This window comes from Felis catus, chromosome A1, assembly GCF_018350175.1.
Source record: "Felis catus isolate Fca126 chromosome A1, F.catus_Fca126_mat1.0, whole genome shotgun sequence".
Classification (NCBI taxonomy): domain Eukaryota; kingdom Metazoa; phylum Chordata; class Mammalia; order Carnivora; family Felidae; genus Felis; species Felis catus.
This window is the reverse complement of record NC_058368.1, coordinates 126399544-126426500: the sequence shown is the minus strand read 5'-3', so window position 1 is coordinate 126426500 and position 26957 is coordinate 126399544. Positions and strand designations below refer to the sequence as shown.

Below are 26957 nucleotides of genomic sequence, written 5' to 3'. Positions count from 1 at the left end.
CAACATTTTGTATAGAATTTGAATCGCATGTGGGAATTGGTGAGTCTCTCGGATTTAATATGATTTGTTATACATTAGAAGGGCACATGCTAAGAATTTTCCCTTTGCTTTGGATGAATAAAAGAGTAAAGGGACCAGGACCTTAAATTCTAATCTAACAGCTTATGCATTATAGGCAGGACTGGGTCTATATAATTTGCAGGGTTCTATACAAATGAAAATGTAGAGACTTGTTCAAAAATGATTGTGAATTTTAAGGCAGCAAGAGCAGAGCATGAAAGCTACTGTGGGCCCTTCAAAGCATCTCCATGAGACTGCAAGGGTGGCCTAGCCATGCACCACGCAGTGATGGGATGAAAACACAGGTAAAATGTATCCTGTAAATCAAGTCCTCAGCTTCAAAAATAGAAGTGCTGGCAAGAGCAAGGTCAGCCTTAATCATTTAGCAGAAATAGGGTAAAATACTATAAAATTATCATGAGCTAAGCATTTTCTTCTCTAGTAATGCAGTTATCTATCAGGATAGGAACATCGAAATGTCATCTCTGTTTGGGGCACCTGGGTGACTCAGTCAGTTAAGCATCTGACTTTGGCTCAGGTCGGGATCTCGAAGGTTGTGAGTTTGAGCCCCACATTGGGCTCTGCGCTGGCAGCTCAGAGTCTGGAGCCTGCTTCCGATTCTGTGCCTCCCTCTCTCTCTGCCCCTCCCCTGCTCATGCTCTGTCTCTGTCTCTCTCTCTCTCAAAAATAAGCACTAAACAATTTTTTAAACTAAAATTAATTGAAAAATTTTAAAAATCATCTCTGTTCATGTAGAAGAAAGTCTTAGTTGTTGATGAAACTTCATAGGTCTAAATTAGAAAAAAAACCCTGTAAATTCATGCCTTAAAAAGACATATGTGCATTTATATGCACACGTGTGTACATATGTATACACACATACACATATATACACGTGTATTTTACCTCTGTCACTAAGGAAAATGGGTCAAATGCAGAAGGAACATTTTTGCCCACCACCAACGCTCTTATGCAATCCTAGCATCCAGATTTTTTATTCTAATACTGTCCTCAGCTAAGAGCCAAAGGGTATTGGAGGAAAGTAATGAATTCCTTGTCTTAGGAAAGAGAATTATCAGAATATGTCCAATTTTTACCAAAAAGTGAACAGTCCTGAAAAAACCAAAGAACCTGCACAAAGGGATTTTATCAGTCAAGTTGTGATCATTGGAAATTTAAACAGCACTAATAATAACTGCCATGTTCATTTGAACAAGGTTTGCTGCGAAATTTAGTGAACTCCTAATGCCATTCCACAGAGAATTAGTCTGTCTAAATATTTTTAAAAAAATACTAGCCATGCAAAAAAAGGGTGAATATAATAGAGTATGTTTAAATTTACAATGACTTTAACACATACAGAAAAGTTACTACTGTTAAAAATAAATAAATAAGCAAACAAAAACAGGCCCAAAACAGATCCACTTAGACCAAGTCACCACACAGGGGGTTAACACCTAACCTAACTGCAGTTTCCACCTCCTGCCCCCAAAAGTGGAGTCTTAGCTGGGCAGTCAGGAATGTTCTAGTCAGCACCAAGAAGGTAATCTGTCACATGGGCCCTTTCCATTCCTGAAAAGGATGATGTAGTGATCTACCTACTAAGACCCCCCCCTTCCCTTCCCCCTGGGGAAGGTGATCTTGCCTGGAATGATTCTTTCTTTTCCTTTACTGATAATAATTTCCTTGCCCCACCGTCCTTCTTTCAAAAACCTTCCATTTTGTACATCTCCTTGGAGCTACACTTTACTTGCTAAATGGGATGGTGTCTAATGCTTAATAAAGCCAATTAGATCTTCAAATTTACTCAGTGGAATTTCTGTTCTTTAACAGTACTAAATATAAAGGTGTTCAGTTTCCTATATTTTTATATAGCTGCTCTATATCTGTTTATAAAAAATAGACATGTTCTTGCTTCCATCTGTGCATAGTGAAAAGAATAAAAAAAAGAAACTTGGAGAAACCCAAGAAGTTCTGGAAGAAAGATGGAATCTGTACCAAAATTATTAAGGAATGAGCATTACAGGTGACCCAATATAAAAATCAGGTGGAAAGGGAGTTCAACAGGTATTCAGTATCAGTGGCTATAGACAAGCCCAGGTAGAGAGGGAAACCACCACTATTCCAGGAAAATAAAAAATAAATCAATGTTCTTCATAAGGAGAGCTAACCACCTACAGTTAGTCCCTTATGGCCAGAAGGTGAAGCTCCTATATAGCACCATTAATAATAATAAAATTCTAAAAGGAATACATCTGTTTATAATAATACTAATGGACTAGGTCAATATAGTATGACAAGACAGTGAATTACGAAATGCTAGTTAAGTGATTATGTAAAAATACATTATGTCTAGAGGAAGACACCAGGAGACAAAATAATGCCAATAATAATATCCACACAGTAATGAAGACTTGGAATTACTGAAATAACATATAAAATGTGTCCACTAAAAGAATGTTCACTTGGGGAAAGCAGTTAAATCCTTTGTTCCATCTGTTGATAATAAAAATCCCTGCCTGGTTTGAGAAGGTATTCTATTACTTGTGATCTGGTAAGATCACTGCAACTTCAAGAAGTTATCAAAATAAATATTACTACAGCTCTAGGTATATATGAAAATTAGCATAGACATATCGCTAGGAAGGCATTAATATCATGTGTGAAGCAATAAAGGAATTAATTAAGCTCAAGTTATTGAAACTGTAGACTGGTTTTAAGTGTTAGTAGAGTAATAGATCTGCTAAGTTTTTGTGTAAGTTTTGCCTTTTTAGGGGATTTGAAGGATTCAAAAAAATGAATCACAATAAATTTCTATTTTTCCATTTAAATTGAATGGAAATTTAATTATTCATGTGTGATTTACACTTAAATATTTATGAGAAATTTCTTTCAAAGTTCCATTTATTAAATATGTAAGTTTAATAAATTGACCATTGTGATGGTTAATTTTACGTCACCTCGACCGGACCAGAGGATGCCCATATGGCTAGTTAAATATTATTCTGGGTGTGTCTGTGAGGTTGTTTCCAGAAAATATTAGCATCTGAGTTGGTGAACTGAATAAAGCAAATGGATCTTCCTAATGCAGGTAGGTATCACCCAATCACTCGAGGACCTGATTAGAACAAAAGGGTGAAGGAAGGTTAGATTCCGGTGGCCTCTGCCTCATTGTTTGAACTGAGTATAGATCTCCTACTTCCGGCACTTCTGGTTCTCAGTTTTCAGACTCAGACAAGAATCTACACCATCAGCTCTCTGGCTCTCAGGCCTTTGAACTATACACCCCCTGCCTTCCTGGGTCTCCAGCTTGCAGATGGCAGATCATGTGACTTCTCAGCCTTCATAATCATGTGAGCCAATTCCAACATATAGTGTTTCTCTATATAATCTGACTAATACAACCATTAAACAAAATACAAGTGGTCATAGATGTTCTTCTCCAGGAGGTGTTCCCCTCAGGCATTAAAGAATTGATCATTGCTCTCCAAAGAAGTAACACTCACTCTACATCAGAATGTCATATTCTGGTGCTCTGGGATTTCTTTAAAGTAATTATCCATATGAGATAGAAAATGAAATATCATGGTCCATTAAACTGTGTAACATGTCTCAGGAGCATGTGTCCTGTAATAGTGTAAACTCTCAATATTTTTATTCACAGAGGAACCAGTTGTGGGCCCCATCCTATGGAGTGATCCACTACAAATGTGTAGGTTATATCCCGGATCTCACTGCCTTTGCCGGCATCAACAAGTGAGTGTGGGAAGTGTGGAAGAGGGCTAAAGGAAAACTTCACTATATATTCTCTTGTATCTTTTGAATATTGAACCATGTAAATATATAACCATTACATTTTTAAAAATTTATCTATTAGAGTTGTCCTTTTAGATGTCTTAAGACATTTGCTGCCTTAGGAAAGTGTCACTGGCTATTATAAAGTGAATGATGCACTTTTGGTGATCACACTTAAAGAAGTGAGGAAATTGGGGCACCTGGGTGGCTCAGTCGGTTAAGCATCCAACTTCAGTTCAGATCATGATCTCGTGGATCATGAGTTCAAGCCCCAGGTCAGGCTCTGTGCTTGGAGCCTGGAGCCTGCTTCAGAGTCTATATCTTCCTCTCTCCCTGCTCCTCCCCCGCTCATGCTCCATCTCTCTCTCTCTCTCTCTCACTCCCTCCCTCCCTCCCTCTCTCTTAAAAATACACAAATATTAAAAAAAAAAGAAAGCTAGGAAATCATCTAATGGATATTACAGGGAAAACAATTTAGCAAAAGGAAACAACTAGGGAAAAGGTCTGCAGGACTTTATTATTAGGTGAAATCACCTTAGAGATAAGATTATGGTGAAATCCTTCCTACCCCTTAAATACATTTATTAAGAGACCATGCCATGAAAATTGCCCCAAATATCTGGGAATTACAGGAGGTTTTTATAACTTTGAAAATTAATTGAAGGATATGAATTTTGCTTTATATGCTTAAGTCCTGGCAACTCCTATTTTTCATCCTATATTTTCAGCCAAGTGATATCTAATTACCACTTAAAATATACACTAAAGAATACTGTATAGTTGTGGACCACCAGTTTGTGGCACCTTTAAAAATTAAGTGTTATACAAAGGGGAAATAAATGTAAAAGCAAAAGCATACTTTTTTTTACTGCTTTACTTTAACTCCTTTTTCATTTGTATATTAATCTTTTAAAGATCAAAAATATTTTTTTATTAAAAAACAGAACTTTTTCATAAATTGAATTGAAAATCCAAACTTCTTTCTTTGGCTATGTATCTATTTTTGCTCTTCAATTGAGTTTTCTAGTTGTCATTGTTCTCTAATCTTTAGCTATTTAATCTCCTTTTGAAATGGATGCCTTTTATTTTTCTATCCAAATATATACAATAGAGCATATTTGAACAACATGAATAGATGATTATTGGAGTTAGCTTTGTCACATTTCATTATCAGAAACTGTTGGTTGTAAAAATACAACTTAGTTTCTACTTATATCTGTAATAGTGGGAGTTAGCAGATAGGCTAACCTAAAAATATTAAAAGGAAAGCATAAATGTATAAAATAAGTGGATGTTCTTATCTTTGTGTTGGTAAAGGACAGATTGGGAATGGAGGAGACTATTATTTTTCTGAGATAATTATGACTAGCCTTCTCTGCTTGTTTTTAAAGGTTCACTACTGAACCTGTATCTCTCCTATTTGTTTGTATTTTTCCTCATTTATTTCTAGCACATAGTTAGAAAAATTTCCTATTTCCTGAGAGTAGACATTACTACGTATGTTGGTAATGGGGAAGAAAATGAAAAAAAGTATGTTTCTGTCCTCCATATTGTTTGTTGGTGGAGACCTGGCAATGGGGAGGAAGAAGGGACGCAAGGGTGAGAGATTCCCAAGTCAGGACATGTGGTTGCCAAATAGTGTCTATTATCTCTTGACCTCACAATCATTTTTCTACATTCTCTTCTATACCACACATTTAAGTCAATGACTTAACAGGAGAATCAGTGGAACCTTGGAAACAACAAAGAATATGGTTTTGAGTTTATATATATAGATTTACATACACAATTTTTCACCAACACATGTTGAAATTAGGGAGTTAGCTAGATCTTCTTAGTACACTGGGACCTTCAGGACTGGAAATGGAAACCTGTATACATATTTTACAAACTCCCAAACTCCCCTGTCAATTGGCTTTTTCTTAGATGGGGAGGTAGGATGGGGAGATGGATGCCCTCTGATGGTACCTCTTGCAGTAAGATGGCAGCAGTAAGAGTGGCTGATGAGCATAGCTTCCTGGATTCCTACTCACACAGCTTGATTTCCCAAGTAGCAGTCTCGGGGGCATGGTAATTGTGGGCTCTAATCTGCACCATTTTGCTTTGGTTCTCTCTATAGTAGGAAAGGGAATGGATTCCTGCAGTTACTTACCTTTTGAGTAAAATTACCCACTCCTTTTTGTTCCCACAGTTCTGCAACACTTTTGCAACCAATCCCCTTATTAAATTTCCTCTATTTGTAATGCCTATTTATACTCATATATATATTTTCTACAAAGTACTGGAAAAAAGTGTGCATGTATGTTTATGTTATAAGCTTTCCATCTCTCTTTCTTGGGGCTCTCTCCCACTTTTTGTGTTTTCTAAGCATCAAAACCCACTCTGATGTCTGGTTGTTCAGGATTTATCATGCTGCTTCTTGTTTTCTCATGATGCTTTACATGGTCCCCACAGTGACGACACCCAGATTGTCTCTCATTTTAAGACATACATGTTTTGTGTTCAATTATTCCAGAAACTTCCACAGCAAAGAAACCTTGTGTTATCTTCCAATCTTAGTTTATCTTAGTTCAACATGACTTTCTTCCTGAAGACACACTTTACCCTCAGGCAGATTTAGACTCGCTGATCTCTGTTCACATAGCTATGAACCTGCTCTTCTATTAAAGATAGCACTTAGGGGATCCTGGGAAGATGGCGGGGTAGGAGGACGCTGGGCTCACTGCGCATCCTCCTGATCACTTAGATTCCACCTACACCTGCCTAAATAACCCAGAAAACCGCCAGAAGACTAGCAGAACGGAGTCTCCGGAGCCAAGCGCAGATGAGAGGCCCACGGAAGAGGGTAGGAAGGGTGGCGAGGTGGTGCGAGCTACATAGACTGGGGGGAGGGAGCCGGGGCGGAGGGGCGGCCCACCGGCCAAGCAGAGCCCCCGAGTCTGGCTTGCAAAAGCGGAGGGGCCGGACAGAGTGTGTTCCGACAGCAAAAGGGACTTGACATCTGGAAGGTTATAAGCTAACAGCTCTGCTTGGAGAGCGGGAGGGTTGGAGGACAACAGGAGTGAGAGTTGTTGAGCCCCAGACAACAGAGCTCAGGTTGGTGGGGAACAAAGGCACTCGCCAGCACCATCTCCCTCGCCCATCCCCCTGCCAAAATCCCAAAGGGAACCAGTTCCTGCCAGGGAACTTGCTCAAACCACACAAACACCCAACGCTGTGCTTCTGCGGATCCATCCCTCTGGCGGGTCTGACTCCCTCCCGCTGCCACAGGGCCCCTCCCTGAGTGGATCTCCGAAGGAAAAGCGAGCTGAGCCTACCCCTCCCGCCCCTGTGCACCTTGCCAATCCACCCCAGCTAATACGCCAGATCCCCAGCACCACAAGCCTGGCAGTGTGCAAGTAGCCCAGATGGGCCACACCACCACACAGTGAATCCCGCCCCTAGGAGATGGGAAGAGAAGGCACACACCAGTCTGACTGTGGCCCAGCAGTGGGCTGGGGGCAGACATCAGGTCTGACTGTGGCCCCACCCACCAATGCAAGTTATTCAAGACAGCACAGGGGAAGTGCCCCGCAGTCCCACACCACTCCAGGGACTATCCAAAATGACAAAACGGAAGAATTCCCCTCAGAAAAACGTCCAGGAAATAACGACAGCTAACAAACTGATCAAAAAGGATTTAAACAATATAACAGAAAGTGAATTTAGAATAATAGTCACAAAATTAATTCCTGGGCTTGAAAACAGTATAAAGGACAAAAGAGCATCTCTTGCTACAGAGATCAAGGGACTAAGGAACAGCCAGGAGGAGCTAAAAAATGCTATCAATGAGTTGCAAAACAAAATGGAAAAAACTAAGGCTCGGGTTGAAGAGGCAGAGGAGAGAATAGGTAAACTAGAAGATAAATTAGGTAAAAAGAAGAATCTGAGAAAAAAAGAGATAAAAAAATCCAGGAATATGAGGGGAAAATTAGAGAACTAAGTGATGCACTAAAGAGAAATAATCTACACATAATTGGTATTCCAGAGGAGGAAGAGAGAGGGAAAGGTGCTGAAGGTGTACCTAAAGAAATAATAGCTGAGAACTTCCCTGATCTGGGGAAGGAAAAAGGCATTGAAATCCAAGAGGCACAGAGAACTCCCTTCAGACGTAACTTGAATCGATCTTCTGCATGACATATCATAGTGAAACTGGCAAAATACAAGGATAAAGAGAAAATTCTGAAAGCAGCTAGAGATAAACGTGCTCTAACATATAAAGGGAGACCTATAAGACTCGTGACCAATCTCTCTACTGAAACTCGGCAGGCCAGAAAGGAATGGCAGGAGATCTTCAATGTGATGAACAGAAAACATATGCAGCCGAGAATCCTTTATCCAGCAAGTCTGTCATTTAGAACAGAAGGAGAGATAAAGGTCTTCCCAAACAAACAAAAACTGAAGGAATTCGCCACCACTAAACCAGCCTTATAAGAGATCCTAAGGGGGATCCTGTGAGAAAAAGTACCAGAGACATCGCTACAAGCGTGACACCTACGGACATCACAATGACTCTAAACCCACATCTTTCTATAATAACACTGAATGTAAATGGACTAAATGCACCAACCAAAAGACATAGGGTATCAGAATGGATAAAAAAAAAAGACCCATCTATTTGCTGTCTACAAGAGACTCATTTTAGACCTGAGGACACCTTCAGATTGAGAGTGAGGGGATGGAGAACTATTTATCATGCCACTGGAAGTCAAAAGAAAGCTGGAGTAGCCATACTTCTATCAGACAAACTAGACTTTAAGTTAAAGGCTGTAACAAGAGATGAAGAAGGGCATTATATAATAATCACAGGGTCTATCCATCAGGAAGAACTAACAATTATAAATGTCTATGCACTGAATATAGGAACCCCCAAATATATAAAACAATTACCCACAAACATAAGCAACCTTATTGATAAGAATGTGGTAATTGCAGGGGACTTTAACACTCCACTTACAGAAATGGATAGATCATCGAGACACATGGTCAATAAAGAAACAAGGGCCCTGAATGATACATTGGATCAGATGGACTTGACATATATATTTAGAACTCTGCATCCCAAAGCAACAGAATATACTTTCTTCTCGAGTGCACATGGAACATTCTCCAAGATAGATCACATACGGGGTCACAAAACAGCCCTTCATAAGTATACAAGAATTGAAATCATACCATGCATACTTTCAGACCACAATGCTATGAAGCTTGAAATCAACCACAGGAAAAAGTCTGGAAAACCTCCAAAAGCATGGAGGTTAAAGAACACCCTACTAAAGAATGAATGGGTCAACCAGGCAATTCGAGAAGAAATTAAAAATATATATGGAAACAAATGAAAATGAAAATACAACAATCCAAACACTTTGGGATGCAGCGAAGGCAGTCCTGAGAGGAAAATACATTGCAATCCAGGCCTATCTCAAGAACAAGAAAAATCCCAAATACAAAATCTAACAGCACACCTAAAGGAAATAGAAGCAGAACAGCAAAGACAGCCTAAATCCAGCAGAAGAAGAGAAATTCTAAAGATCAGAGCAGAAATAAACAATATAGAATCTAAAAAAACCGTAGAGCAGATCAACGAAACCAAGAGTTGGTTTTTTGAAAAAATAAACAAAATTGATAAACCTCTAGCCAGGCTTCTCAAAAAGAAAAGGGAGATGACCCAGAGATAAAATCATGAATGAAAATGGAATTATTACAACCAATCCCTCAGAGATACAAGCTATTATCAGGGAATACTATGAAAAATTATATTCCAACAAACTGGACAACCTGGAAGAAATGGACAAATTCCTAGACACCCACATGCTTCCAAAACTCAATCAGGAGGAAATAGAAAGCTTGAACAGACCCCATAACCAGCAAAGAAATTGAGTCAGTCATCAAAAATCTCCCAACAAATAAGAGTCCAGGACCAGATGGCTTCCCAGAGGAGTTCTACCAGACGTTTAAAGCAGAGATAATACCTATCCCTCTCAAGCTATTCCAAAAAATAGAAAGGGAAGGAAAACTTCCAGACTCATTCTATGAAGCCAGTATACTTTGATTCCTAAACCAGACAGAGACCCAGTAAAAAAAGAGAACGACAGGCCAATATCCCTGATGAATATGGATGCAAAAATTCTCAATATGATACTAGCAAATCACATTCAACAGCATATAAAAAGAATTATTCACCATGTTCAAGTGGGATTCACTCCTGGGATGCAGGGCTGGTTCAACATTCGCAAATCAATCAATGTGATACATCACATTAATAAAAGAAAAGATAAGAACCATATGATTCTGTCAATCGATGCAGAAAAGGCCTTTGACAAAATTCAGCAACCTTTCTTAATAAAAACCCTTGAGAAAGTCGGGATAGAAAGAACATACTTAAAGATCATCAAAGCCACTTATGAAAAGCCCACAGCTATCATCCTCAATGGGGAAAAACTGAGAGCTTTTTCCCTGAGATCAGGAACACGACAGGGATGTCCACTCTCACTGCTGTTGTTTAACATAGTGTTGGAAGTTCTAGCATCAGCAATCAGACAACAAAAGGAAATCAAAAGCATCAAAATTGGCAAAGATGAAGTTAAGCTTTCACTTTTTGCAGATGACATGATATTATACATGGAAAATCCGATAGACTCCACCAGAAGTCTGCTAGAACTGATACATGAATTTAACAAAGTTGCAGGATACAAAATCAATGTACAGAAATGTGTTGCATTCTTATACACTAAAAATGAAGCAACAGAAAGACAAATAAATAAACTGATCCCATTCACAATTGCACCAAGAAGCATAAAATACCTAGGGATAAATCTAACCAAAGATGTAAAAGATCTGTATGCTGAAAACTATAGAAAGCTTATGAAGGAAATTGAAGAAGATACAAGCAATGGAAAAACATTCCATGCTCATGGATTGGAAGAATAAATATTGTCAAAATGTCAATACTACCCAAAGCTATCTACACATTCAATGCAATCCCAATCAAAATTGCACCAGCATTCTTCTCGAAACTAGAAGAAGCAATCCTAAAACTCATATGGAACCACAAAAAGCCCCGAATAGCCAAAGTAATTGTGAAGACCAAAGCAGGAGGCATCACAATCCCAGACTTTAGCCTCTACTACAAACTGTAATCATCAAGACAGCATGGTATTGGCACAAAAACAGACACACAGACCAATGGAATAGAATAGAAACCCCAGAACTAGACCCACAAACATACGGCCAACTAATCTTTGGCAAAGCAGGAAAGAATATCCAATGGAAAAAAGACAGTCTCTTTAACAAATGGTGCTGGGAGAACTAGACAGCAACATGCAGAAGATTGAAACTAGACCACTTTTTCACACCATTCACAAAAATAAACTCAAAATGGATCAAGGATCTGAATGTGAGACAGGAAACCATCAAAACCCTAGAGGAGAAAGCAGGAAAAGACCTCTCTGACCTCAGCCGTAGCAATTTCTTGACACATCCCCAAAGGCAAGGGAATTAAAAGCAAAAATGAACTACTGGGACCTTATGAAGATAAAAAGCTTCTGCACAGCAAAGGAAACAACCAACAAAATTAAAAGGCAACCAACGGAATGCGAAAAGATATTCGCAAATGACATATCGGACAAAGGGCTAGTATCCAAAATCTATAAAGAGCTCACCAAACTCCACACCCGAAAAACAAATAACCCAGGGAAGAAATGGGCAGAAAACATGAATAGACACTTCTCTAAAGAAGACATCTGGATGGCCTACAGGCACATGAAAAGATGCTCAATGTCACTCCCCATCAGGGAAATACAAATCAAAACCACACTCAGATATCACCTCACACCAGTCAGAGGGGCCAAAATGAACAAATCAGGAGACTATAGATGCTGGGGAGGATGTGGAGAAACGGGAACCCTCTTGCACTGTTGGTGGGAATGCAAATTGGTGCAGCCTCTCTGGAAAACAGTGTGGAGGTTCCTCAAAAAATTAAAAATAGACCTACCCTATGACCCAGCAATAGCACTGCTAGGAATTTACCCAGGGATACAGGAGTACTGATGCATAGGGGCACTTGTACCCCAATGTTTATAGCAACACTCTCAACAATAGCCAAATTATGGAAAGAGCCTAAATGTCCATCAACTGATGAATGGATAAAGAAATTGTGGTTTATATACACAGTGGAGTACTACGTGGCAATGCGAAAGAATGAAATATGGCCCTTTGTAGCAACATGGATGGAACTGGAGAGTGTGATACTAAGTGAAATAAGCCATACAGAGAAAGACAGATACCATATGTTTTCACTCTTGTGTGGATCCTGAGAAACTTACCAGAAACCCATGGGGGAGGGGAAGAAAAAAAAAAGAGGTTAGAGTGGAAGAGAGCCAAAGTATAAGAGATCTTAAAAACTGAGAACAAACTGAGGGTTGATGAGGGGTGGGAGGGAGGGGGGGGTGGGTGATGGGTATTGAGGAGGGCACCTTTTGGATGAGCACTGGGTGTGGTATGGAAACCAATTTGACAATAAACTTCATATATTGAAAAAAATAAAGATAGCACTTATCACATTGTATAAAAACTGTTGGCTTATTTATGCGGCTTTCACAATAGTCTATGAGTTCTGTGAGTTCATCTTTGTGTCTCTACAGTCTAGAAGGGTCACTGGCATATGGAAACTATTATTTTTAATAAAGGAATGCATGTTGAACCTAGAATGGTACTGGGTTTCAAGGGGTTGCAGGCATAATAATGCAAGTTAACACGTGGATGGCAATATTAGTTCATGATTTGAAAGGAAAAGGTGGTTATAAGGTTAAGCAGAATGTAAACTCCTCTGGGGTAGAGAATTGCCTTTTACATATCTGTATCCTCAGTTTAATATTGTGCTGAGGTATTGCATACACTAATGCCTGGAAGGCCATGAGAGATGCTGTGAATTAAGCAGACATAGAGATGAAAGTCAGAGATTAAAAAGGATAATTGACAACCAGGAGAGAAGACCACAGAAGCAATATGAAGACAATTAGGCGTTATTTCCTCAATAGAATCTTTTTAGAGAAAGTTATCTAAGCTTGCGTGGTATCGTCCCCCTAAACTCAGTCAGTTCCCTGAACCTCTGGACTCAGCTACCATTTGTCTTAAAATAAAGCAGTTAATTGGTTGATTAAATGTGTAGTGGCTCTTCTCCAAATCCCTGTCACTTATGTGAAACATTAACTCTTGAAAAGTATTAAGAAGTGGGATGGTTGAAGATCACATCATACAAGAATTGTATACATTTTTGTATATCTTTGTACATCTAAATAAAGTAATTCTAGAAATTGTAGAACAGGGAAAAACTCTGCAGTGGTGTGAGTTTTAAACGCTATGACAGGCAGGAGGTATGTGTAATGGGGATTTTTGATTCCCATAAATCACCTTGACCTAGGCAACAATCCTTACTCCTAGTCAAGTGCACACACTCAAGTAGCATTTTAAAGTGAGGAAAGTAACTCCAGGCTTTATCAACTGTCTTGGTAATTGAAAAGAGGGTAACTTACAGGAATATGCCATGGCCTAAAGGGAGTGGATATAATTTTTACGGACATTTTTCCCCTTAGATATTACTTCTGCATCCATCGTGAGAATTTCTCAAGGCACTACATAGTGCTCTATAGAGGGCAGCTTGTAAAATGTAGCAGCCAAGGACAGAAATCAAGGTGTACAGAACGCTGATGACTTTAAGGCAGAAATGTGGACTTAACTGTACTACGTTAATACCCTCTGTTTTAAAGCTCATCGAAAAATAAGTCTGATGACTTTCAGAAGATGACCCACTGTAACAATAGAATCATACCACACATTTGAGTCAGTGACTTAATGGTAGAATCAATGGAAACCTTGGAAACAACAAAGAATATGGTTTTGATTTTATGTATACAGATATATATATGCACGTTTGCATCAACATTTCATGTTGAAATCAGGGAGTTAGCTAGATCTTCTTAGTGCATTGGGACTCTCAGGACTATTGGGAGTGGGATGGGGCACATACCTCATCTGTCTCCAGCCCAACCTCCTTGAACCTTGCTCTTGGCTCAGCATTCTTACCCTTGATTTTCCTGAAAAGGAATTTGGACAAAAATTGCTTCAGTGTTCACTTGAGAGGTAGCTATTTTGAATTAAAAAAAAAAAACGGTGCAGGAAACTGTTTTTTTTTAATTTGAAAATATAATAAATTCAGGTGTAATAATGCTGATCAGGAGTTCTGATTGGTAGTTAAAAGTGCATGATTGTTGGAAGTTTCAAAGGGAGTTATTAGAGAATAAATTACACTGATTTCATTGAGAAAAAATATTTCAAAGTACAAAGTCTTTGAAAAAAATCATAAAACGTAGTCTTTAATAGGGAAAAGCCCAACAAAAATAAGTAGGTGAGGTAACTGAGACAAGTAATTCAGCAGATTAATGTTTTACATGCATGTGAGGTATTAAATAACCTTAATGTTGGAGGCATTTTTGCATATTATTTCTTTCAGTTTTCATAATAACCTTTCAGCGTTATTACCACTTTGCAAGGCCACACAACTAATATTCATTAGAACTTCAATACAACTATAGGTCTGCTGTATGTTTTAGCATTTATTTCTTCCACTCTAGGACACTGCCAAGAAATATTTAAGTTTGTGCCAGACCTGTGTAAAGAAAGCTAATCTCTGTGGAGTTTTCTCAACCAACATATTCATGTTCCTTTCCAATTATTTTAAATAGCAGTTTACAAACCCTTCAAAGCAATTTGAGATTTTGCCCTTTCTTTTAAACAAACAAGCCAACACAAATGATAATGTTCTATAATAATGGGCCTCTTTTGCAGAAAGGCGGTCATTAATTCTTGTTTTCTTTCTAGGTAAATTCTGCTTATGTAATTAGTACATTAGTTATCCAGGGTAAGTAGTCTGCCCTGACTGCCTGAATAAGTTCAAGATCTTCTCTTATAAGCTTCAATATCACCATGTTTCTTTCCTTCAGAACATTTATTTATGTTTTTAATTACACGTTTGTCTGAATGATTTTTTTATCTTGGTATTTCATCTAGACTGCAGGCATTGTATGTTTTTACTCAGCACTGACTCCCTCAGTCCCTATCATAATGCCTAATAACTAATAGGTCCTCAAAAAATATTTGTTGGATGAATGGATGGCTAGGTGAATAAAGGTATGGGTAAACAGAGAAAGGAAGGAAATGAGCAAATGGCTAGGTCATCTTGGACTGCTGGTATTAAAGAAGCCTCCTTAAATGACCTGGGATTTAAGCTAGCCTTTGAAAAGGGGGCAAGAGTAAGATCTCAACCCACATGTTAACAATAATCTTGGTTACAGTTTCCTTTTTGTTTTCCATTAAGTGCAATTGGAGAGCTTCTTCCTAAATTAAGCCTCACAGCTTTATTTCCCAACACATGTGGGTGAAGAAGGTATTGTTATATTAAGCAACACAGCCAATTAAAAGAGGAAATGAAAATGATTCTTAAATGAACAACATTCCACTTCCCCTCTGGTTTCCTTTAATACTATATTATAATGTTTCATTGGTAAAATTAAGGCATGTTTATCCTTCTACAGACCTGCATGATGCGTTACAAATAATAGAAACAACAGCTGCATCATGATGTAGAGCTAAGGGGAACATCTGCAGAGTGTCCAAAATGGCAATGCAGTTTAGGCAGCCAGTTGCCGGTTCGCTTGCTCAACAAACAGGACTGAGCCCCCAGCTGTCTCTCAGCAGCTCTAATCCACAACTCTGTTCCCGGCCTTGCCTTTATAGATGTCTGCGTTTCAACTTTGCACAGAGCTTTCTTTCTTTTGATTACCACCAAGGGGATTATATAACTCTGCTGAGCCTTCCCTTTCTTGCGCATCTCTTCGGTCCTTTGCTAAATTTTCCCTCTCCTCTTTTCCAGGCTTCTCCCAAACTCTTGTTCGAAGACTTTATTAGTTGACCTAGCAAATTAAAAAGTAGCAATTGCTTTGCTTTTGCATCTTTTGATTTTAAAAGGACATGTGCCCCTAAATGCCATGTCAGATTTTTCCCTTGCTCAGGTAAGTTGCAATATTGTCCTTGAAGTCTCCTGGAACAAAGAGACTGAAAATGGCTATATCAGGCCAGAGTGGATATTTACTTTGTCATTAGCTGTTCCCTCAAATATGCTCTCCATTCTGCTGCAGTGCAATTGCCACAGACATTTCCCCACTTCCCCCCCTCCCCCTTCCCCTGACCAGGAATGCTTCTTTTCCACTGGTCATGTTTTTCTCTTATCAGATAATTGAGTTAAATGTGTATATAGTCTAGACAAATTCTGCCAGATGAGACAAGATAACAAAAGAGTACGTTTTGGGAAATAATGACCACAAGACGACATGTTGTGCGCCACTCTGCTCCTGACTGATAGCCCTCCTTATATAGTTCCGGACACAAGAGCCCCACACATTAAGAAATCTGTTTATTCTGCTCTTTGAGGACTATCTTTGTTTCACACTGGGAAAAACCAGAACCATTTCTAGATGTAGAGAAGAGAATGCTCAGCTAAAATAGAACAGAGAAAAGGAAAGGTCTTAAGAAAGGAGACTTAAAAGGTTGCTTTGAGGAAGACTTGTATTAAAAAACAAACAAGGCTTGTCTGGGTGGCTCAAGTCAGTTAAACGTCCAACTCTTGATTTCAGCTCAGTTCATGATCTCACAGTTTGTGAGTTAAAGCCTTGCATCAGGCTCTGATTAATGGTGCAGAATTCTCTTTCTCTCCACTCTCTCTGCCCTCTATCTCACTCTCTCTCTCTTAATAAATAAACTTAGAAAAAAACCCACAAAGGTCACATTTTCAGTCAGTAAGAAAGGCAGCAAGATATGTTGAAAAGCCCAGAGTTCTGGTCCCGGCTAGTCATTAATTCACTGTATAAACTTGGGGAAATCATAGAAACTTTCTGGGGCTCACTGTTCTCACCTTCAAACTGAGGAAGTCAGTTTAGATGACTTCCAAGTTATCTCCCAGATTTGAAATTCCATGATGCTACGACAGAGGATACTACAATTTATCAAAGACAGTATAATTAAACAAACAAACAAACAAACAAAAAAACCTGAGCAAGTCTCTGGCATCCAAATGACTGGGTTCAAACAATGCCTCCATTTTTTTTTTTTAATTAACACTAAGAAATTTCATCAGATTTTAACTTCCCTAAATCTCAATCTTCTACTATAAAATGGGGATAAAAACGGAATCTATGTGATAGGATTACTGGTGAATTAAACATAATTCACACACAGTGTTATTATGGTGCTTGGGGCTCAGAGGACACTCCAATGCCAAGAATTTAGGAAGGACTACAGTCTCTTGGGGCACTTGGGTGGCTCAGTTGGTAAAGCATCTGACTCTGGCTTTCAGCTCAGGTCATGATCTCTCAGTTCATGAGATCAAGCCCCACATCCAGCTCTACAATGACAGTGTAGAGCCTGCTTGTGATTCTCTCTCTCCCTCTCTCTGCCCCTTCCCCCCCCCAAAAAAAAACCCACATTAATTAAAAAATATCTTTTTAAAAAAATTTTTTAATGTGTATTTATTTTTGAGAGAGAGAGACAAAGAGACAGAGCATGAGTGGGGTAGGAGCAGAGAGAGAGGGAGACACAGAATCCGAAGCAGGGTCTAGGCTCAGAGCTGTCAGCACAGAGCCCAACGCAGGGCTCAAACCCACAAACGGTGAGATCACGACCTGAGCTGAAGTCGGACACTTAACTGACTAAGCCACCCAGGCGCCCCAATTAAAAAAAATCTTATAAAGGACTACAGTCTCCTCACAAACACCTAGGAAGAAAAGCAGAGAGTACATTTGTGTGTATTTGGCTTGATGGATTTCAGATCTCCTAATAGGATTATTTTAAAAAATCGTAATATGTAAAACCCTCCTCCTAAATTCTGAGTATCGCAATTAATATGTCATTCTAGCAGAGCATGGAGCTAGGGAGGTGGGCTTGAGACAACAGCGAAACTCTGACCTTCACTGAGCTTTAACCTCTGCCCCTAAGCTTTTGGGGAGTTCGCCTCAGACCCAGCTAGCCATTCTCTGTCACTGAAAAGAATTTAGGATACACGTGGCAGTAGACGATCCAACTTCAGTAATTTGCAGTCTTAACGATTCTCTAAAACTGATCTGTCCTTAGAAAGGAAAAGCACTCCAGGACCACAGAGCTTTGGTTTCCATGGCAACGGCATAGGTCAATAGCCGCAGTCACACCTTCGCCAGCCTTGATTGCATCTGGCAATTTACCATCTTCTGTGCTTCCCTTTGTTTGAGCCTCTCTCATTTGCTTAATTCCCTTCTCTATTGGGAGAATCACAAAATGCAAAATGGCAGGAGCTGAATTTAAATTAAAAGGTAGGGGAGCCTTCATAATTTAAGTGCTATGGAGAGCACTGCTAATTCTATAAGTCATAGACATGTGCTACTTGAAATCAAATCCTATACCCTGAACCTCAGAATCTGTGCTTCCCATATTTTGCTGCAGCCTGGAAATTCTTGGCATACTCAATGGTTTTGGGGAAAACCAATGGCATTTCTGCCTCCCAAAATGGCATCCTGATATTATGGGTATTGTTAGGATAAGGTCCACAGTCTTCAAGTTGTCGCATAAAGCCCTGTATCATCTGACCTTTGGTCACAGGAACTAACATCTTCCTGCTCTTCCCCATTTACAATTGCTTAAGCAGTATTTTTCTTCTTTCAGGTTCTTGAACATACCTTATGCTTCGGGTCCTCACATACTGTCCCCTTTTTTGCAACATCATTCCCTTAGCCTCTTTGCCTATCTCCCGTTGGTCCTTTAGGACTCTGGTTAGGTGTCACTTTCTGCAAGAAAGCTTTCTTAACCCTAAGCCTAGTTAGTCTTTCATTACACTTAAATGTGCTTCCCTGTCATACCACTGTCAGCATACATTTTAGTAGCCAGTGTGACTGGCTTGCAACTGCCTTATACTGTGCAAGCCCACTGAATGCACAGGCATGTCTGCCTCTCCCCCTCCATTCACCAATGCCACCGCTGCATTTCCAAGGCTCTCCCCGATTTTGATACATCATGGATACTTGATAAATATTTGTTATAGGTCTGAAATCACTTTGCCCTACTGAGACCATTAAAGATACTTGTTATAAATTATTTCATGACCTTGATGTTCCACAACTTCCTTTCTATACAACTACAAACATCTACTGGAAGGTGCTTTTATTCAAGATATATTGGAAATCTTCTTATATTTCACATGGACATCAGTACATAGATCACTCGAGGTGGACAAATTCTAAAATCTCTGGGCTATGGAGTATTTTTTTTTATGATCTAGTCCATTAAACACTGATTTTTAGGTCCAGCTCAAAGTAGCTATCCTAAGAAGACTTAAAAATAAATAACAAACAAAAATGTGGAAGTAAATTAAATAAGTAGCACTACTGAGCCATGAAACTTACAGTTATCAGACCAGTCCATTAGCATGATGCCTAGCAGGCCTGGACCCCTTCTTGCTGCTATACACACAGTGTTTTATTTCAGACCTGATCACTTGGAAAAGGCAAAGGCAAAGGCAAGGCATGCTGTTTTCCAAATGTTACACCACTAGGCTTTAGTAACTGGGGATTATTTGAGCCAGGCATTGAAGAAGCAGATACTCAGTACATGGTACACTGATATCATGATACTTTGAGGCTAATTTTTTTTTTGACACTGGGACATTTTCAACTGTCAGCTCTTGAAATTATTAGCAAGCAACCTGTGCAACGGATACCCTCCCTTCACACCTGAGCCTTCTTTTATTCCATCACTAATTATGTCTCTATTTCTGAGCGACACCCAAGCCCTAACCCCAACTGTCAGTTTAGTCTATGCAAAATTTCAGATGTTGGACATCTGAAGGACAATGGACAGAAATAAGCATTAGGTAGTATGCTATGTGGGTCAAATGCTTCCAAAAGGCATCAGGGCAAGAGAGTTCATATATAAAACAGCTACATCCCTTAGAGAAAGTGTTAGGAAAAGAAGATGGGAGCCAAGGAAAGAGTCATGGAGAATCACCATACTGCATTGAGTATACAAGAGAGAAGGAAACTACAGAGGAGACTAAGAAAAGAATAAGGAGTAAGAATACCATGCTGCAAAGTGATCATGTAAGGTAAGAATGAAAAAGTGGATATTGGACTTACCACTCTCTGAATTTTGAAAACCAACTAGTTACTGCAGCTTAGAATAGCAGTTAAAAATGTGGAAACGGGCATAAGATCCCTTTCTTGATATCTTTCTTTCCCAACTTCTTCATGAGGCCCATTGTTCCAGCCTCGCCAATGGCCGAAGCTCTGGTCTTCTCTGTTCTCATTCTATCTGATGTGGCACCACTTGGCTCCAATGGCTGGGGGGAATCACAAAGCTTGCTTGTATTAAAATGTCAAAGAAATCCTATGGCATTTAATTTATATAAACATCTTTCCTACTATATCTTTGCATGTTAGCAATGCTCAAAATAATATATGTAACTCTTCCCATTATGATATTTTCCAAAATAGTTCAGTAATTTCACTACAAGTGTTAGTCATAAAGAAAAAAAATCATTAATTTGGTTAGTACACATAATGAAGCATATCCTATAAGTGAAGTACTGGTGATCAAGCAGGAAGACAGAAATATTTCTGCTTTCGTGGAGCTTAGATTCTAGGTAGAGAGAACAGATTAAAATCATACCACTAACATTTGCCAGGTGGTTATAAGTGCTATGACAGAAAGTAAAACAGGGTTAAAAAGGTTCAGAGAGTAATAGTGGGGGCTGCTTCAGATTGGTTTGTCAGCTCTCAGTAGGTGTCATTTGATCAGAAAGCTAAATGAAATGAGAAGTTCACAAAATGAATATCTAGGGAACAGCAGTCAAGGATGAGAGAATATAGCATCCCCAAATTAGGCAGTTTGAGGACTGGCAAAGAGGCTACTGATAATGTAAATAAATACACTTCCATAGTGAGGGTGTGTGCAATTATCAATGTATTTACTAGTAGCCAATCATCTACATACAACCAGGATATAAGGGCAGACCACTCTGTCTACTTTTTATATCATTATCATTCAAAGGAATCAAAAAACTCTTGGAGTTTCATCTACCACCTCTATTCAGATATATCCCAAATCTTTGTTTCATCCCTGATCTCATTTCTGAGCTATAATCCTTACTTTGTAACCATATGCTAAACCCTATAATCTGGATATTCTGCAATTACTTCATTCTCAGCCTATCAAAAAAGCCTAGTATACACATAGTGTACTTTCCAATGGAGAGAGAGGGAGTAGGGATTAAAAAAAAAAAAAACAGTAGAAATAATAACAAAAAAACTTTCAAATTTGATGAAAACTATAAAACCATAAATCTAAGAAGCTTCAGAACAACCCAAGCACAAAAATATGAAAAAAGCCATACCAAAGCATACTGTAATAAAATTTCTGAAAAACACTGAGAAAGACAAAAATTTTAGAAGCAGCAGGGAGAAAAGGAAACATTATATACAGAAGATCAGTGATAAGAATAAAACTGAACTTCTTGTTAGACAAAAATACAGTCCAGAAGACAATGAAACAATACCTTTACTGTCAACCTAGAATTCTATACCCAGCAAAAACATATTTCAAAAATGAGATGAAATCAAAATTTCTTCAGATATGTAAACGATGAAAGAATTCAGCATCAGCAGCCTTTCAGCATGGGAATTGGTAAAAGTCCTTCAAACAGAAGGAAAATGATATCGTATGGAAATAATGATCTAGAAGAAGAAATGACAACATGTTAACTAGATGGGGAAATAGAAAAGACTTTCATAATTTAAATTTATTTAAAAGATAATTGACTGGGGGCGCCTGGATGGCTCAGTTAGTTAAGCATCTGACTTCAGCTGAGGTCTGATTTCACCGTTTGTGAGTACAAGCCCCGTGTCAAATTCTGTGCTAACAGCTTAGAATCTGGAGCCCGCTTCAGATTCTGTATCTCCCTCTCTCTCTGACCTTCCCCCACTCATACTCTGTGTGTGCCTCTCTCTCAAAAAATAAATTAAAAAAAATATTTAAAAATTTGAAAAAAAAGATAATTGACTGCTTAAACAAAAATAAGATCAATGTATTGATAACAAATGTAAGTTTATAACATATATAGAGGTAAAATGTATGAGAAATTCAGCACAAAGGCTTAGTGGAAAACAAAGGAAGTTTACTTTTGTAAGGCTCTTATACTATACATGAAGTGACATATAATTTGAACGTGGACTATGACAGCTAAACATGTAATATAAATTCTAATGCAACCACTAATGTCCCCACAGGGTTAGAACTAATAAGCCAAAAGGGGAATAAAATGAAATTAGCTTTAAAAAGCAATCATTCCAAAAGAAGGAAGAATGAGAGGAAAAAAGAAAATAAGAAACAGTTGGAACAAATAGAAAGTAAACAGTAAGATGTCATATTTAAAGCCATAATAATAATCACATCAGATGTAAGTGGTACAAATACCCCAAATGAAAGCAGAGATTGTCAGATTGGACATGAAAGCAAGACCTAACTCTATGCTGCCTACAAAATAATGCACTATAAATATAAAGGCACAAACAGGTTAAAAGTAAATGGGTGGACAAGATATACCATGCTACCACTAATTAAAAGAAAGTTGAAATGGCTATACTAGTATCAGATGAAGGATATTTCAGAGCAAAGATTATTGCCAAGTATAAAGACTGTGATTGGATAATGACAAAGGGGTCAAATAATCAAGAGGACATAATGATACTTAATGTTTCTTCACCAAATAATAGAACTTTAAAATACGTAAGGCAAAAGCTATAAAAAAGATAAAAGTGTAAGGAGAAACAGATAAAATCCACAACTATAATCAGAAAATTTAACTGTCATCTCTTAGTAAGTAGACAAAAAAAAAATCAGTAAGAGTGTAGAGGAGTTGACACAAATGCCCATCAACTGATGACTGGATAAACAAATGTAACATGGTCATACCTACAATGTAATATTATTCAACCATAAAGAGGAGTGAAATACTGATATATGCTAAAATACTATATTAAGTGAAAGATGTCAGTCATGAAAGAGCACATATTATATGATTCTATTTATATGACTAGAATAGTCAAATCTATACAGACACAAAGAATAGTGGTTGCCAGGTGCTATGACTGAATACTTGTGTCCTCCCCAATTCATATGTTTAAACCTAACACCTAATGTAAGGGTATTTGGAAGTAGGACTTTGGGAGGTAATTAGGTCATAAAAAGGATTAGTGCCCTTATAAAAGAGATCTCAGGGAGATCCCTCCACCTGCCACCATGTAAGGACACGATGAAAACATGGCAATCTAAGAGCCAGGAAGTGAGCTCTAACCAGACACTGAATTTGGTGACACCTTGATCTTGGGACTTCCCAGAGTTTAGAACTGTGAGAAATAAATGTTTTTTTTTAAACCACCAATCTGTGATATTTATGTTAATAGTAGGCTGAACTAAGAGATGAAAGAAATGAAAATGGGGAGTGACTGCCAAGGGAATTTCTTTGGGGAATGATGAAAATGTTCTGGAATTAGACAGTGATGAAATTTGCACAACTTTGTGAATATACTAAAAACCACTAAATTGTGTGCTTTAAAAAGATAAAATTTATGGCATGTAAATTGTATCTCAATAAAAACAGAATGTAAAGGACTTGAACCATACTGTCAAGCACCTTGAACTAATTGGCACTAAATGCCATTTATAGCATACTACACCCAATAGCAGAATATACACTGTTTTCAAGTTCACATAAAACACTTACCAAGATAAACCCTATTTTAGTCCACACAACAAATTTCAAATCTAAAAGAATTTAAAACATATTAAATATGTTCTCTAACCACAGTGAATTTAAATTATAAATCAGTAAAAAAATAAGGAAAATTCTCAAACATTTGTAAATTAAATAACAAACTTCTAAATAACCCAAGGTTCAAAATAATAAAAAGAGAAATTAGAAAGTATTTTTTCTGAATAGAAATAAAAACATGTCAAAATGTGTAAGATGCAATTAAAGCAGCACTTTCAGAAAAATGTGTAGTCTTAAACATCTATACAGAGAAGGAAGAAAGGACTCAAACCAATGACTTCAGCTTCCACTTTAAGAAACTAGAAGGGATAAGCTAAGTAAAGCTAATTAAGCAGAAAAAAATATAATAAAGAGCAGCAATCAATGAAATAGGAAACCTACAAACAATAAAGAAAATCAATAAAACCATTTGAAAAGAGAGAGAAGACACAATATCAAGAATGAGAGAGGTGATATTGTCATATGTAGATATTAAAAAGATAATAAGGAAATGTTATGAATAACTTAAAAATAATAAACTCAACAACTTACAAGATCAAACTACCAGAGTTCATTCAAGGATAACTTAATACTACTATATCAATTAAAGAAGTTGAATTTAGAAAATTCTCATATAGAAAATTTCAGGCTCAAATAGTCTGGCTGATACAAACACTTAGAGAAGAAATATCAGTTCTGTTCAAACTCTTCCAAAAATTTCTATGAGGTGAGCATCACTCTTGATGCCAATACCTGATTAAATGACCATATTTCACTCACTTCTTGACCAGAAGAGCTTAGTTTCCTGAAATAGTATCCTTAAAATACAAACAACAGTCCTCTGATGTCTTTTAGGAGTCTCCTGCTACCTGGAAGCTTCCCATTCTTGACTCCAGAGCAAAGAAAGCTGATGATTATAATCTAGTACAAAACAACCTATGGTCAATGACTCTCAGAACTTCAAAAATAGAAGTGGTATCTCTTTTTTTCCCCCTTGTTCTGTTCTGAGATACTCATTTCTTAACAGTAACAAAAACAGCCAAAGTGATTTTCTGACATGTTTATCGTCCCCCAAACAGAAAAAGCAAAACATAAGTCAAAATATCATTTTAATATTGTTCAATAGCTTGTCACTCAATGATGAAAATTCATAAAGTATGACAAGGCTTGAGATGTTGCAAAGCAAGGTTTTCAGTGGGTTAAGTAATGGCCCCTTTGCTGTGGAGACCAATAATAGATTGGGGTATATTACTCTACCTCATTATTGGGGTATATTCTTATTACTTTTATATTGATGTATAATGCAGACTTAGGTGAATGTTTCAAGCTGAAGGCTGAGAGCAATCTGAAGAAGCCAGGTGTTCATTGTTGCTGGATGTTGGCCATGGTGTCTCACAGAGATTAGCTGCATGTCACAGGATATGAACTTGCCTGCATTTCTGGGAGTATACAGGAAAACTACACTCATTATATTTGATGCTACTGTCTCCTTTCCCCCACCCCTGACATCTGTCCTCCTTTAATTGTGGTACATGTGGTTACTTTTCTAATAATAAAACACAAACTGCTGCTCTCAATAGATGCAGAAAGATTTTACTATCTTTACCTCTCAAGGACATTTTTACTTTTCAGATTTTAGGAAGATGGAGAAATATTATAATAAAGGATGCAAGAAGCAGATAAAAATATGAAGGAGACAGACACAGAGAGAGAGAGACAGAGAGAGAAGAAAGAGGGTGTGTGTGGGGGAGGGTGAGGTGGAGAAGTGAGGGAGGAATGGGAAATAAAAGAAGGAAAAAGAGAAGAGGGACTCAAAACCAGAGAAGGGATGAAGAAGAGTATGTATTGTAAAAAGAGAAGGTGAATGACAATCTCCTTTGTTCCCTTTGCCCACCCCCACCAAAACCTGCTAGTAAGATAAGTAGGAGAGATTTTCAATTGATAAAGAACTTAAAATTAATTTTTAAAAAGTAGTCAAGACAAGAAGTGGTGAAAGATCGCGGTCTAAATACTTCTACACAGTCCTTTTAGTATATTTTCTGGCCAAAGAGAATAAACAAGTATCAAATATTCATCCTATCTCTGGAAAATGACCTGTAATGGATGTGTCACCATATATATTTCACAGTATCAACCACCATTCTTAAAAATCGTTAAGAAGGGCCCCTGGGTGGCTCAGTCGGTTAAGCGTCGGACTTTGACTCAGGTCACGATCTCGCGGTCCCTGAGTTCGAGCCCCGCGTCGGACTCTGGGCTGATGGCTCCAAGCCTGGAGCCTGCTTCCGATTCTGTGTCTCCCTCTCTCTCTGCCCCTCCCCCGTTCATGCTCTGTCTCTCTCTGTCTCAAAAATAAATAAACGTTAAAAAAAATTTTAAAAAAATCATTAAGAATTTACTACCCTCCTCACTGGCCATTCTTTCTCAGGCTCCTTTGCTATATTCTCCTCATTGACCTAACATCTGAATACTGCAGTTTGAGGGGGACTTCTGCATTGCATCCCTTTTTCTATTGGTTCTCTACTCTTTGCTCCAGGTCATCACATAAATCCCTGTTCCTCTAGATACCACCTAAATGCTTGCTGATGGCTCTTGAATGTACATATCCACTTAGGAGCTCTCCTCCAAAATTCAAATGTGTATATACAACTGCAAATTGGGGATTTTTACTTGGGTCTCAGGACATGTCAGAATAAACAGGTCCAAAATTGATTTTTCCCCTTTGGTAGTAGGTTGACTGACTTAAATTCTATTTACAACTTTCTTTTTCCCTTGGCTCCTTTCCTATGAGGCTATCAAAGGTCAAAATTCAATTTCTCCTCCACTCATACCTGGTGGTAGCCATGTATGCATGTAACACCATTCTGGTCAATGACATATAAATAGGTATCTCCTGATGTGGTCTTTTCCTTTTATCCTTCAGGACCAGAACACAAATGTAAGGCTTGCACGTTCCACAATCATTTGGTGATCATGAGCTAATACAAATGAGGATGAAACTTACAGCACTAAGGATGGCAGAGAGAAAATAGAGAAAGAACATGGATTTCTAATGGTACTGTTAGCCTAATACGCTAGCCTTCAAGTGCCTCACTTCAGTGTCCACATTATTTGAAATAAATGAAGGTGTACATGCCTAAGTTAATGTAGTCAGCTTTTCTGTTACTGGGAGCCCAAGTCATTC

At 38.2% G+C, this 26957-nt stretch overlaps 2 long non-coding RNA genes across 2 annotated transcripts; one reads left to right on the top strand and one right to left on the bottom strand.

Annotated features, from left to right (window-relative positions):
• The first annotated feature begins 3722 nt into the window (after positions 1 to 3722).
• Positions 3723 to 26913, top strand: LOC123386470. Its single transcript, XR_006600350.1, has 2 exons — positions 3723 to 3816; positions 26697 to 26913. It is a non-coding gene; the product is annotated as an uncharacterized LOC123386470 (long non-coding RNA).
• On the bottom strand, positions 13785 to 21838 carry LOC123386469. The gene is made up of 2 exons (XR_006600346.1): positions 20106 to 21838; positions 13785 to 13988 (listed from the first exon to the last, which is right to left on the bottom strand). It is a non-coding gene; the product is annotated as an uncharacterized LOC123386469 (long non-coding RNA).
• Positions 26914 to 26957: the final 44 nt, after the last annotated feature.